This window comes from Neophocaena asiaeorientalis, unplaced genomic scaffold, assembly GCF_003031525.2.
Source record: "Neophocaena asiaeorientalis asiaeorientalis breed wild unplaced genomic scaffold, Neophocaena_asiaeorientalis_V1.1 scaffold1, whole genome shotgun sequence".
NCBI classification, from domain to species: domain Eukaryota; kingdom Metazoa; phylum Chordata; class Mammalia; order Artiodactyla; family Phocoenidae; genus Neophocaena; species Neophocaena asiaeorientalis.
The window spans coordinates 588210-599490 of record NW_020171981.1 but is presented as its reverse complement, the minus strand read 5'-3'; the positions used below and the strand labels follow the sequence as shown (position 1 = coordinate 599490).

At 43.5% G+C, this 11281-nt stretch overlaps 1 protein-coding gene across 4 annotated transcripts in view; it reads right to left on the bottom strand.

Annotated features, from left to right (window-relative positions):
• The window catches only part of STAT3 (signal transducer and activator of transcription 3), a 65250-nt gene extending 55247 nt beyond the window's left edge, over nt 1-10003 (bottom strand). For 3 of the 4 annotated variants that reach the window (XM_024745423.1, XM_024745413.1, XM_024745431.1), the window contains exon 1: nt 9778-10003. The gene's annotated coding sequence lies outside the window, so the exon portion shown is untranslated. The remainder of the gene's footprint in view (nt 1-9777) is intronic. The other variant, XM_024745403.1, reaches the window with a different exon arrangement.
• Nucleotides 10004-11281: the final 1278 nt, after the last annotated feature.

The following is an 11281-nucleotide window of genomic DNA, read 5'->3' as shown; positions in this document are numbered from 1 at the left end:
ACTAAGAGCCGGCACAGCCAAATAAATAAATATTAAAAAAAAAAAATGAGGTAGCTAGACTTCTCCCCAGAATTAAATATACGTTTAAGGAGGGAAATGTGCACTCTGTTCACTGAAAAGCTACATTTCTAAGCAGTATGCATATGATGATTAAAACATTAAAAGGATACAGGTACAGATTTATTCATACGTGCCTCAAGACAAACATGATGATACTTACAACACTGCTTTCTGTCTTTAGATTCTGCAGCCTACGCCTATCATTAGGATATTAAATAAATTATGACATCCATTAAGATCCATTAGTCTATCTTGCATTCTGAGTAGAATGTTTTCCCATGCATGATTTTGTAATGCCATGCATTAATCATTTGGAAAACACTACTTCAGAGACATGCAGACCTTCCAAATGCCAACACATTTCATTATAAACTATCACAAAATCACATTTGTTATTGTCAAAAAATTAGATTAATTAATACTGGGAAGCCGTCAAAGTCACAGTAGTGGATACAAGTTTTCTCACACTCTAATTTATCATCGAAAGCTTAAACTTTATCATCGGTAACAAATAGTGTCAATTGTTTTCCTTGAAGAGAAAGCTTCCCTTCATTCATTTTTGAGAAAAGTCCTACCAATATCCCCATCAGTCTGTCAATCATTCTTTCAAGTAAAAATGGTGTTTCATGAAAAAAGCAGCTAGTATGAGATCACAACTCAAACAATACCACAGTGCTTTTCTACTGTACTTCTCTATGCAGAAGTGGTTTAGGCATCCCTTCCATTTCATTGCAGAATATCAAAAAGACATCCTCAAGAGTTGAGAGATAATGAAATTAATACTGTCCACTGTTTGATCACAGACATTCTTAACGGAAATCAGATTTTTTTTTTCCTGAGAGTGCACTGAGTACAATGACTACTAGTATAAGTGCAAATGCCAACTACATAAAAAACACAAATAATGCTATGAAAATAGTTTTGATCTCAAAGACCCACCATGAAAGGCTCTGAGACCCACCGGGGTCTGCGGACCACACTCTGAGAATTGCTGCTACAGACAACTCAAACGGAAGCATCAATGAGCAAACTATCCATGGGAACAATACAAAAACAAAAACCCCACCACCACTGGCCAAAGGAGCAGCAGGAGCTTACACAAAACAGTGTATGGTGATTTAAGGATGGAGCCGTTGACATTAATAGAAGCTGGACCTTGGTATCATAGGTATATGAACAGCAAGCTTTAAAAAATATTGGGGGGGTGGGTAGGGTGTGCAATAATTCCTACCTGCCCAAGTAACAGACACTCACTGGGGTTTCATATTTAACGAGGTAGCTAGGGACGTTCCTGGTGGTCCAGTTGGTAAGACTCCATGCTCGCAGTGCAGGAGGCCCGGGTTCGATCCCTGGTCAGGAAACTAGATCCCGCATGCTGCAACCAAAGACACCTCATGCTGCAACTAAAGATCCCACACACGGCAACAAAGATCCTGCCTGCCGCAACTAAGAGCCGGCACAGCCAAATAAATAAATATTAAAAAAAAAAAATGAGGTAGCTAGACTTCTCCCCAGAATTAAATATACGTTTAAGGAGGGAAATGTGCACTCTGTTCACTGAAAAGCTACATTTCTAAGCAGTATGCATATGATGATTAAAACATTAAAAGGATACAGGTACAGATTTATTCATACGTGCCTCAAGACAAACATGATGATACTTACAACACTGCTTTCTGTCTTTAGATTCTGCAGCCTACGCCTATCATTAGGATATTAAATAAATTATGACATCCATAGCCTAGAAGACTACTATGAAGAATTTTTTTTAAAGCAACAATAAACTGAAATTTCCCCTCCAAGTTCTCCTGAGATCACAATACTGATATTTCATCCCACCCTAAATCCACACTATGCAGATCTTAAAAACACGAGGTGGATATTCACACGGAATATTTCCTAAGATAAACAAAGTGACAAAAAGTAAGATACAGAGTTACGCGTATAATTTGCTACTATCTCTGGAAGGAAAAAGAGAGAGAGAATAACACATTTGCTTGTATAACACGCACAATGACTCTAGAAAGATATGTAAGAAATAGGTAACTAGCTGTCCCTGGGAGAGAGAGTTCAGAGGATAAGGTGAAGGGGAGACTTTCCACTTACTGTACTAATTAAAACCCCACCCCCCCAAATAAGAAAACTGAAATCTGGAACTGAAAAACAAAACTGATACATCCTTGCTGCAAATCTGTGGTTAAGACTAGCATTCTTAACCTATCTTTCCTAAGGAAAGAGGAAGCAGGTTCATCTCATTCTCCATTACTTGAGAGATACTCACTGGGTTAAAGCATGGAACTCTCATTGCCAAGCTTAGGGTACCCTGAGGTAGAAGGAAGTCATTGGAATCACACAGCTGTACACCGGGCACTTCTGACCCAGGACACCTCAGATATTTCTGCAGGATTTTTTTTAAATTAATAAGCTTGACTTTTAAGAGCAATTTTAGGTTCAAAGCAAAATTGAGTGGGAAGTACAGAGTTCACCTAACCTCCCTCACCCCCACCCCTACTGACATCCCCTACCACAGCAGTACATTTGAGAAACAGGAATCTTAAATGGCTCCATGAACCTAGGATTCTTCAACGTAGTAATTAGGACCCTCAAGTGTCCCAGCTGCTTCTACTTACAGGCCACTCTTATTTATGTACTCGAATGAAAGGGGACAATAACACGTGGAATTAAGAATAAATATTGAGGGGCTTCCCCGGTGGCTCAGTGGTTGAGAGTCCGTCTGCCGATGCAGGGGACACGGGTTCGTACCCCGGTCCGGGAAGATCCCACATGCCGCGGAGCGGCTGGGCCCGTGAGCCATGGCCGCTGAGCCTGCGCGTCCGGAGCCTGTGCTCCACAACGAGAGAGGCCACAATAGTGACAGGCCCACGTACCGCAAAAAAAAAAAAAAATCCCCAGAAGAATAAATATTGAGATTTGGCTTCAGAATGCTTTGATTATTCCACCTGCCCCTGTGCACAAGAGAGTGACCATCCTAATTACGTTCTATTTTGGTTAATGTTTCAATAAACTTGCTTTCCCTAAACCTACTGATAAAAAGAGGCCCAAAGGCAAAGTCGGTCTGAGATTAAATATTTATTGTGTCTAAACCACAAGTAGAAAGAAATTCGAAGGCTGACGATTTTAATGCTAACTCAATGGATGATTGCACTTTGCTTGGTTTAGAGGAGAGCGCGTTACACAGCTAACATCTGGGGTTTGAGGTTTTGAGGACTACATTTGGGTGAACTGGGGGGTGGGGGTGAGGAGAGAACAAAAGGAAAGTCTCCTGATTTTAGACTCTGTCAGGAAAAGCATTTGCTCAAAAGTAAAAACAAAATTAACATTAGAAAAGAAGCGAAAAACATGCATTTTAAGAAGCTTTCACCTAAGCAGGTGCTCAAGGTCACACTCAAATCCTCCAATTCTCATAACAAGAATGCGAGGTCAGGCTGCCACAAACTAATAAAATCAATCAACAAAGCGGGAAAACAGTCAGTTCACAGCAGACCAGGCAGGGTTTTCCTAAATCGGGCTCACCTTCAATAATCTCAATCAGTCTTCAGAAACGGCTTCTACAAAAACTACCCAAACATCCCCCTAATAATTTGCACTCCTCCCCCACAATAGGGAAGCCATTTATTTACCAGAAGGTTTACTTTCTCTTTCAAACTCTGCTGGCTTCCTCCTGCCCCACATTCGGCCAAGAAACAGCCGGGAGGCCTTTTCTCTCCAGCCTTCTCTGACCCCAAACTGGAGAGCTGGTGCAAGAGAACCCGTTTCATGAAGGTGCTGAGTGGCTCTTCTTAAACCACAAGGCTGTTTTGAGTATTTGTTTGCAAAGGAAAGTTACAAGACAGGAAAGCAAAGCTAGACTCCTCCAATGAAAACACACGCACGCGCGCGTGCACACACACAGAAGTGAAGGGACAAATCACTTCCCAGCCTCGTACAGATCATTCACTCTACTTAGGATGCTGCCTCACCCCCCCAAGCTGCATGCTGTCCCACCGTCCTTGCCTGACTCCTGTACCCCTGAAACCTTTCATATTATCTGCACTTTTTGTATCAAGAAGAACTCCAAGGGACTGTTCAAATCCTAAGTGGTCATTAAAATTTAATGTGTTGAATATTACTTCAGATAAATGGGCCACAATCAGAAGACGCAAAGAGACATATGTATGACAAGGGCATCTGTGTAAACAGGAATTTATGGTTTGCCTTGTCTATTCCTTTTACGTGACAGACTTCATTTCCTCCGCCACAGTGTAAATCCCCCTCATCCCTATTCATTTAGTTTTTTTCCTATTAGGTTAGAATCTCCTGATTACTCCTTCTTTCCTCTGGGTCATTAAAGGTTACTGTGAATCATAACTGGCCTGACTTTATAGTTAGATAGATATTGCAGGTTTAATAATAGTAATTATTAAGCACTCCAATTTTAGCTATCTCCCAAGCACTGTGCAAAGTACTTCATATACGTTGCTTCAAATCTTGCTCAATCCTCACAAATCCCTTACAATTGGACCTGGCATTTGCATTTTATGGACAGAGAAACTGAAACCTGGAGAAGTTAAAGCAACTGACCCAAGATCTAAGAGGTGCTGGATCTGGGATTAAAGCCCAGGAAGTCTGATCTCATCGCCATTCTTTTAACTCTTATTGCAACTGTGGACCATGAAACCCTCAAACTCACTGCCCAAGCATTTCGACACTACAGTAACAGTTACCTTAGGAAAGTTCAAAACATAAGTTCCTTGTTTGATGTAGTTAAAAAGTCAGAGAAAAGTTCAGTGATTAGGGAAGTCATTTATTCATATGGATGGGGGGGCGCAGCAGAAAGGAAAGCCAGACAATCTAAACCTTATTTTATTTGGGGGGCAGATCTGCCTTCCTTATTATTCTTTTATTAGGCTGTTAAAAAGGAATTTGTGGGGTTTCCCTGGTGGCGCAGTTGTTAAGAATCCACCTGCCAATGCAGGGCACACAGGTTCAAGCCCTGGTCCGGGAAGATCCCACATGCCACGGAGCAACTAAGCCCGCGCGCCACAACTCCTAAGCCTGCGCTCTGCAACAAGAGAAGCCACCACAGTGAGCAGCCTGTGCACCACAGAGAACAGTAGCCCCTGCTCGCCGCAACTAGAGAAAGTCCACGCACAGCAACAAAGACCCAACGCAGCCAAAAATAAATTTATAAAAAATAAAAATAAGAGGAATTTGCAATAAAATTGTCCAAGATAAATTGGTAAGTAGAAAAAGCTGCAAAAAAGCTGGAGAAACATACACCAAATAAGACATATATATAAAATATACATAGTTTGTATTTCTACAAATATAAATTTATTTACAGTAGCATGCATTACTTTCATAAACAGGACAAAACAAGTTAATGACATTTGAACCCAATTATTAACAGAAAAGAAGGGCTAAGAGCCGTAGCTTCCTTTCCCCTCAGTTCTCCTAAATTAAGAACTTCTACCTATAGCTCCCTGAACACATTATGCTGTTTTAAGCCTCTGCACACTCACGTTCCCTCAGCCTTGAATGCAACTATTCACCACTCAGCTTTGTTGGGAGAATTCCTACCGATCCTACAAAACCATTTTCAGGTGTTCCCATGTGAATACCCCTCTAAGGTAAAGCCTTTCTCTCACCCCTAAAAAGAGTTAATCTCCTGGTAATGTGTACCAGGCATTATGCTAAGTATTTTACCTGCATTATCTCCTGGAGTCTTCAACAGCCCTAGGAGATAAGTACTGTTATCCTATCCTTTCACAGATAAGAAAACTGAGGTTCAGATTCTGACTAGGAAGTGGCAGATCCAAGATCCAATCCCAGATGTGTCTGACTCCAGAGCCTGATCTCTGAACCACTGTGCTATCATCTTCCCAACCCTAAGTCCATACTGATGCAGCACATACCCCAGCCCGACAACACCACTTCCGGTTCTGTGAAAACAGGGACCATAGTGCATTATCCTTGGACCCTGCCTAGCACAATAGTTAGCTCTCAATATATAATATGCTTGCTGATCTGAACCGAGTTGTGATAATACTGATATAGGAGAACTGACCGTAACAGAAATTTTCTTGCATATGCTATTCCTTTTAAAAACTGGAGACATTTCAAACAACTTACCACCAAAGTACCATCTAGCATTCCTGACAGAAGTGCCCCATAGTAAGCCAAGGTTCCTTGTAACAAATGTGTAACCACAATATTACTTTTTTTCACGATAACCAACAAAGACTGAAGTGTGAAGTAGCCCAGGGGTGTCATCCTGCTGGACCTCACCAAGGCTGCTCCAGGACACCAGGAGTTCTCCAGGATCTGGGGATGTCCTTCAAGTGCTCTTTGGCTGGTTGTTATACATGACCCAAAAGTTATGATAAATTTTTTTAAATATGGAAGACAGAAAATGTGAGTGGACATTTGTAGCCAATTAAAAATCCTCAAAAAGCACTTCTGCACTTAATAACACAAATCCAATAAGTCAGGACCCCTCTTTTTGAGTGCTGGCCCAGTGTATAAGGTCAGCTTCAGTGACAACTCCCCTAGGGCAGAGGCCATATGTACCGACTTACTTTGTACAAGTTAACCAAGGTCAGGCATGGGGTAGGCACTCCATAATTAAACACCAGTATTCAGCCTCAAAAATCTTTAAATTCATTGCTCTTGCATTCAAGACCTCTTATATGCAGGCACTCCTTCTTCCCTACTTACCTTCCTAATCTACCAGGATTTTGTTTGTGTTATATCACCATACCTCCTCACCCCAAATTCTTTATAACTGTCAAATGCCAACCATTATCTGGGCCCCAGATCAAAGCTCTCAGTTAGCAAGAAGACTTCTAGACAACTGCAAGCCTCATAACCAATCCTTCTACTGAAGACCTGTAGCGCTTAGTGAAGCACCGTCCAACAGAACTTTCTACGTTAATGGAAATGTTCTATATCTGTGCTATATGTTTTTTAATATATAATAGCTACCTTGTTGGACAGCACAGGCTTAATGTCTCACCACCTCTTTGAGGAAAACATGTTGCACTACATGGATAAAGCATTTATGAAGCTGCCTCAGTAGACCTCAAGTTCTGTAAACAAGGCGTCTTGTTCCTCATAGCAACTTCCACAAAGTTGTAAAAAGTAAATATTTGTTGATTTGTACATCACCTCTGAGAAAGCCATAAGATTAAAAGGTGCCAGACTCGGCATCTGTAATGATGGCCACCACCTCTGCCCCATCTCACCATCTGAAAGTCAAGATGTGCAGAGGCAGGGAGGAGAAAGCAACTTTCTGGAGACACAAATGACCACTGATCAAGCCACAAGGCACTTTGGTTTAAATGACATTTAGGTCATGACTGTCCTTCACCTACAAACTTGCCTAAATAAATATCTCTTTCCATTAGCAAACAGCTAAATTCTGATGGTAAATTATGCACACTATAACGTTAGCTACTTGTGGGGAGGGACAGATTGGGAGTTTGGGATTGACAGGTACACACTGCTATATTTACAACAGATAACCAACAAGGACCTACTGTATAGCACAGGGAGTGCTGCTCACTATTCTGTAATAACCTAAATGGGAAAAGAAATTGAAAAACAATAGATACATGTATATGTATAACTGAATCACTTTGCTGTACACCTGAAACTAACACGACACTGTTAATCAACTATGCTCCAATATAAAATGTTTTTTTTAAAAAAAGTTACTTCCCAAGTTAGCCATAGCAGTTAGATAGGAAACAAAACAAAACAAAACCTAAAAACCTAAGGAAACCCCATTTGTACATCATTTTTCACCTGTTTATTAAATATCTCCCTTGGAGTCTTACAGACTACTGGTGGTATTTCATTGTCTAGGTATATGTCAGAATTTCACTGACATCTTTCCCAGCAGGGCCTAGTCACGCTAAATCAAGATCTAATACTTAAGCATAGATAGTCAAAAGCAAACAAAATATACAGAAGGTACAAATTCCACCACTATGACACTCTGCTGCCCCAGGCAAGTGTTTTGCTCCTTTGATCTCAATTTCCTTATCTACAAAACAGAGTTAAGGTTATATGAACTATCTACCCTTTGTGGGTCAAGTCATAACTGTGGATATTTCTACATGGCTATTCTTCCCAAAAGAACTACATATAAAAGATTTATGAATTTTCTAGTGGTTCTTTGTGGTGGATAGGCTAGCAGATATAGAGATTAATAAGATCAAGTCTCTAACATCTACATTTTTTGTCTTGTTTTGTTTTGAAGATTTCTTTCCTCCATCCCACTGTGCAAATGTCACTGCAAAAATTCTACTAGTACCCCAGTCTGGCACATGTAATAAGGAAATAAATGTGTTGACTCAGGGAATAGATACATTTAATATAAAACAGAAAATTGGCTGAATGAAGTCATAACACAGTTTAAATCCACATATAAAAGATTGAGATAATTTACTGTTCTGATTTATTCAAACCAATGCTGTATCAGCCCAGCCAGCCAAAAAATTACAACCCACACACAGAATAAATATACCCTTTAGATGCACACACAATAAAAACCAGCAGGGACACATTACATACATTTTTAATACGAATAAGTGTGTCAGTACCATACATCCACCTGATATAACACAGAGGGATGTGGACTAAACATGGGAAAAACAACTTGGGTGATGGTTTGAATTTTGCTAACTTAAGTGCAACCACACCCCCAAACACAGGTAAAGTTTGCACACGTGACTTTGCCAAGGCCAGCCTGTCTTCGTTTCCCTCTCCTCTGCATTTACCCAAGATGTTGGCTCTGAGACAGAAAACTCCCACTCTGGATTGGTTCATTCTGTCCTATGCAATTAAGCAACACGACAATCCAGTAAACGCAAGGGCTCAATTATTTATCTTCTGGCCAAGTTTACTAGGTGTTTATAAAAGAACAATGTCAAGGAGGAAATAGGTTTATTTCCCTCTAGAGCTGGCTTGATGGGGGTTTTATTCTGTTTTTTTAGAAGGGGGAGGAGGGAATCACGACTTTAACCTAGAAAAAGACGGGAGGGAATTTAGAAAGAGTACAAGACTGTCAATTTCCCTACAGGAAACTTGATTCTTATGCAATAATCCTACCCACAACCAACCAGTCCATGAGGCTGTAGGGGGAAGAGTCCTATTCCTACCTCCTCCAGGGGGGCACAGCTGGCTCCTAAAGGAGCGGGAACAGGGCAAGGCGGAGGAAATGGCTCAGCCGGGAGCCGCCGGGCCCCGCCGGGGGGCGGGGAGGAGGCGCTTGCCAACCCGCCCCACCAACCTCTGTGGAGATCTCCGCCGGCGTGACAGTCGCTCCTGTGGCCGGAACGTCCCCAGAGCCCCAGGGAGCAGGAAGTTGGGGGGCTGTCCCTCACTCCTGCCCCCCCCACCCTAGAGTGCCCTCGCCCCACAGTCCTCCCCCTCCAGCCCATTCTCTCTTCCTCGGCGTCTCCCCTTTCTCCAAAGAACGAAACTTCCTTCCAGCGCACCCTGTCCCTTCAGAGGCCGGCTCCTGTCATCCCGGGGAGCTGTCCCTTCAGAGCTACCCTCCGTTTCTCCTCGTATCCCCCCGACCCACTGAAGTTTCCATCCACTACTCCCCCAAACGCCCCAGGGGCTCCCAGCGCCCGCCCCCCGCCCCCGCCCGGGGATGCCCAGGCCTGGAGGCCGTCGGGGGGCAGCCCCACCCTTAATCCCCTTCACCTGCTGCTCGGGCTGAGGCCCGACTGGCCGGGGCTGCGCTTGCGCCGGGGTGCGGGCCGCGGGGTCCCTCAGGCCGCGGAGTCTCGCCTAGCAAATGTTGGGTAAGCGCCGAGCTGGGGTTCTTGTCAAGGATCCGGTTCGGGCTCGCTCCCTCCGCGGCGACGTCAGAACCCCAGCCTCCCCCACTAGTCTACGCTGCCCCAGCTCCGGAAACCGCTGAATTACAGTCCCTCCAGCCAATCCCCGCCCAACCCCGCCGGGCCTTGACACGCCGCTCATGCATAATTCATGAGACAACCAGTTTCCTCGGCCACCCAGAGGCCCTGGTGAGTGTACTGTACAACCGATGCCCCACCCACCGGCCAATAAGAAGAGCCTCTTGGAGAAAGGGCGGAGCCAATAGAAGGCTGGGAACGCCCCTGTTCTGGCTGTTCCGAGGGCTTAGTGCTCCTCCCTCCGTAACAGCAGGAGAAGAACCAAGGCCTTGGGCAGAGAGACCCGGGGGGAGGGAAGGAAGATGACCGGAATGTCCTGCTGAAAACTCAGCTGAGTTCCTGGCAGTGCGTGACGTCAAGACACTTTAAATGGCCCTGATGCGGCTCTCTTCAGCCTGCTCTCCCTTTTCCCGGCCCTTGACACCACGTGGGGGCGAGGTCGGGAGCCACTTACCACGTGGGAATCAGCCAGTTAGACAGTCCCCAGGTATCGCCAGATCCTCTAGGGGCCCAACGCCTGAATTGGGTTTCTGGGCACAGCAAAAAGAACATGGGTGACTCCCGCCTGCTTTGAACCTCAGTTTCTGCGTGAGTCGGGTCACACACACCCGGAAACATGACGTGGAAATAGAGTAATTACTAGAGTGCGTGGGGAGAGGGTAGTGGATTTAACCCAGTCCTGCGTTCCGTCTTCGCTTCGAGCATCAAAGGCCAACGGCTCGCACACTGGCCGGTTCAAGGGAATGAGGAGACAGTACAGATGAAGAATGACACACATACACATTGTTTTTATGCGTCTGAGTTGAAATACTTGAAATGGTGTGCCTTTTTCTTTTTCGCCTCATCTACTTCGAATGCAAGTTTTACTGCATTAAAACTAGTAGTTTATAGGAAATGTAGACATTTTACCTTACATAATAGAGTATGTACTTTGCATAATGGTGTGATTTTGTGCGTGTGTGTGTGTGTGTGTTAAGACTATCAAGGTTTTTAAAAAATAACAGCTATTAGTGTTTGTTTGTGTTTGTTGTGTTTGTTTAGTACAAAGAGGTAGTAAGATGAAATCTAAAAAGGGCCAGTTATCTCACCACCCAAATAAACCCTGATGACAGTTTTTTCAATGAAAGTCACACGTTTGTGGTTAGAAAATTCAGACAGTTAAGAAAAGTCAAAAATTAAAACTGAAAATCTCCCCCCTTCCCCCACCAATCCTTCTCCCCAAGGATAGCTATTCTTATTAATTTCTGGTGAGAAAACCAATGACTCCTAACCGTTGGGGGATCATAGAT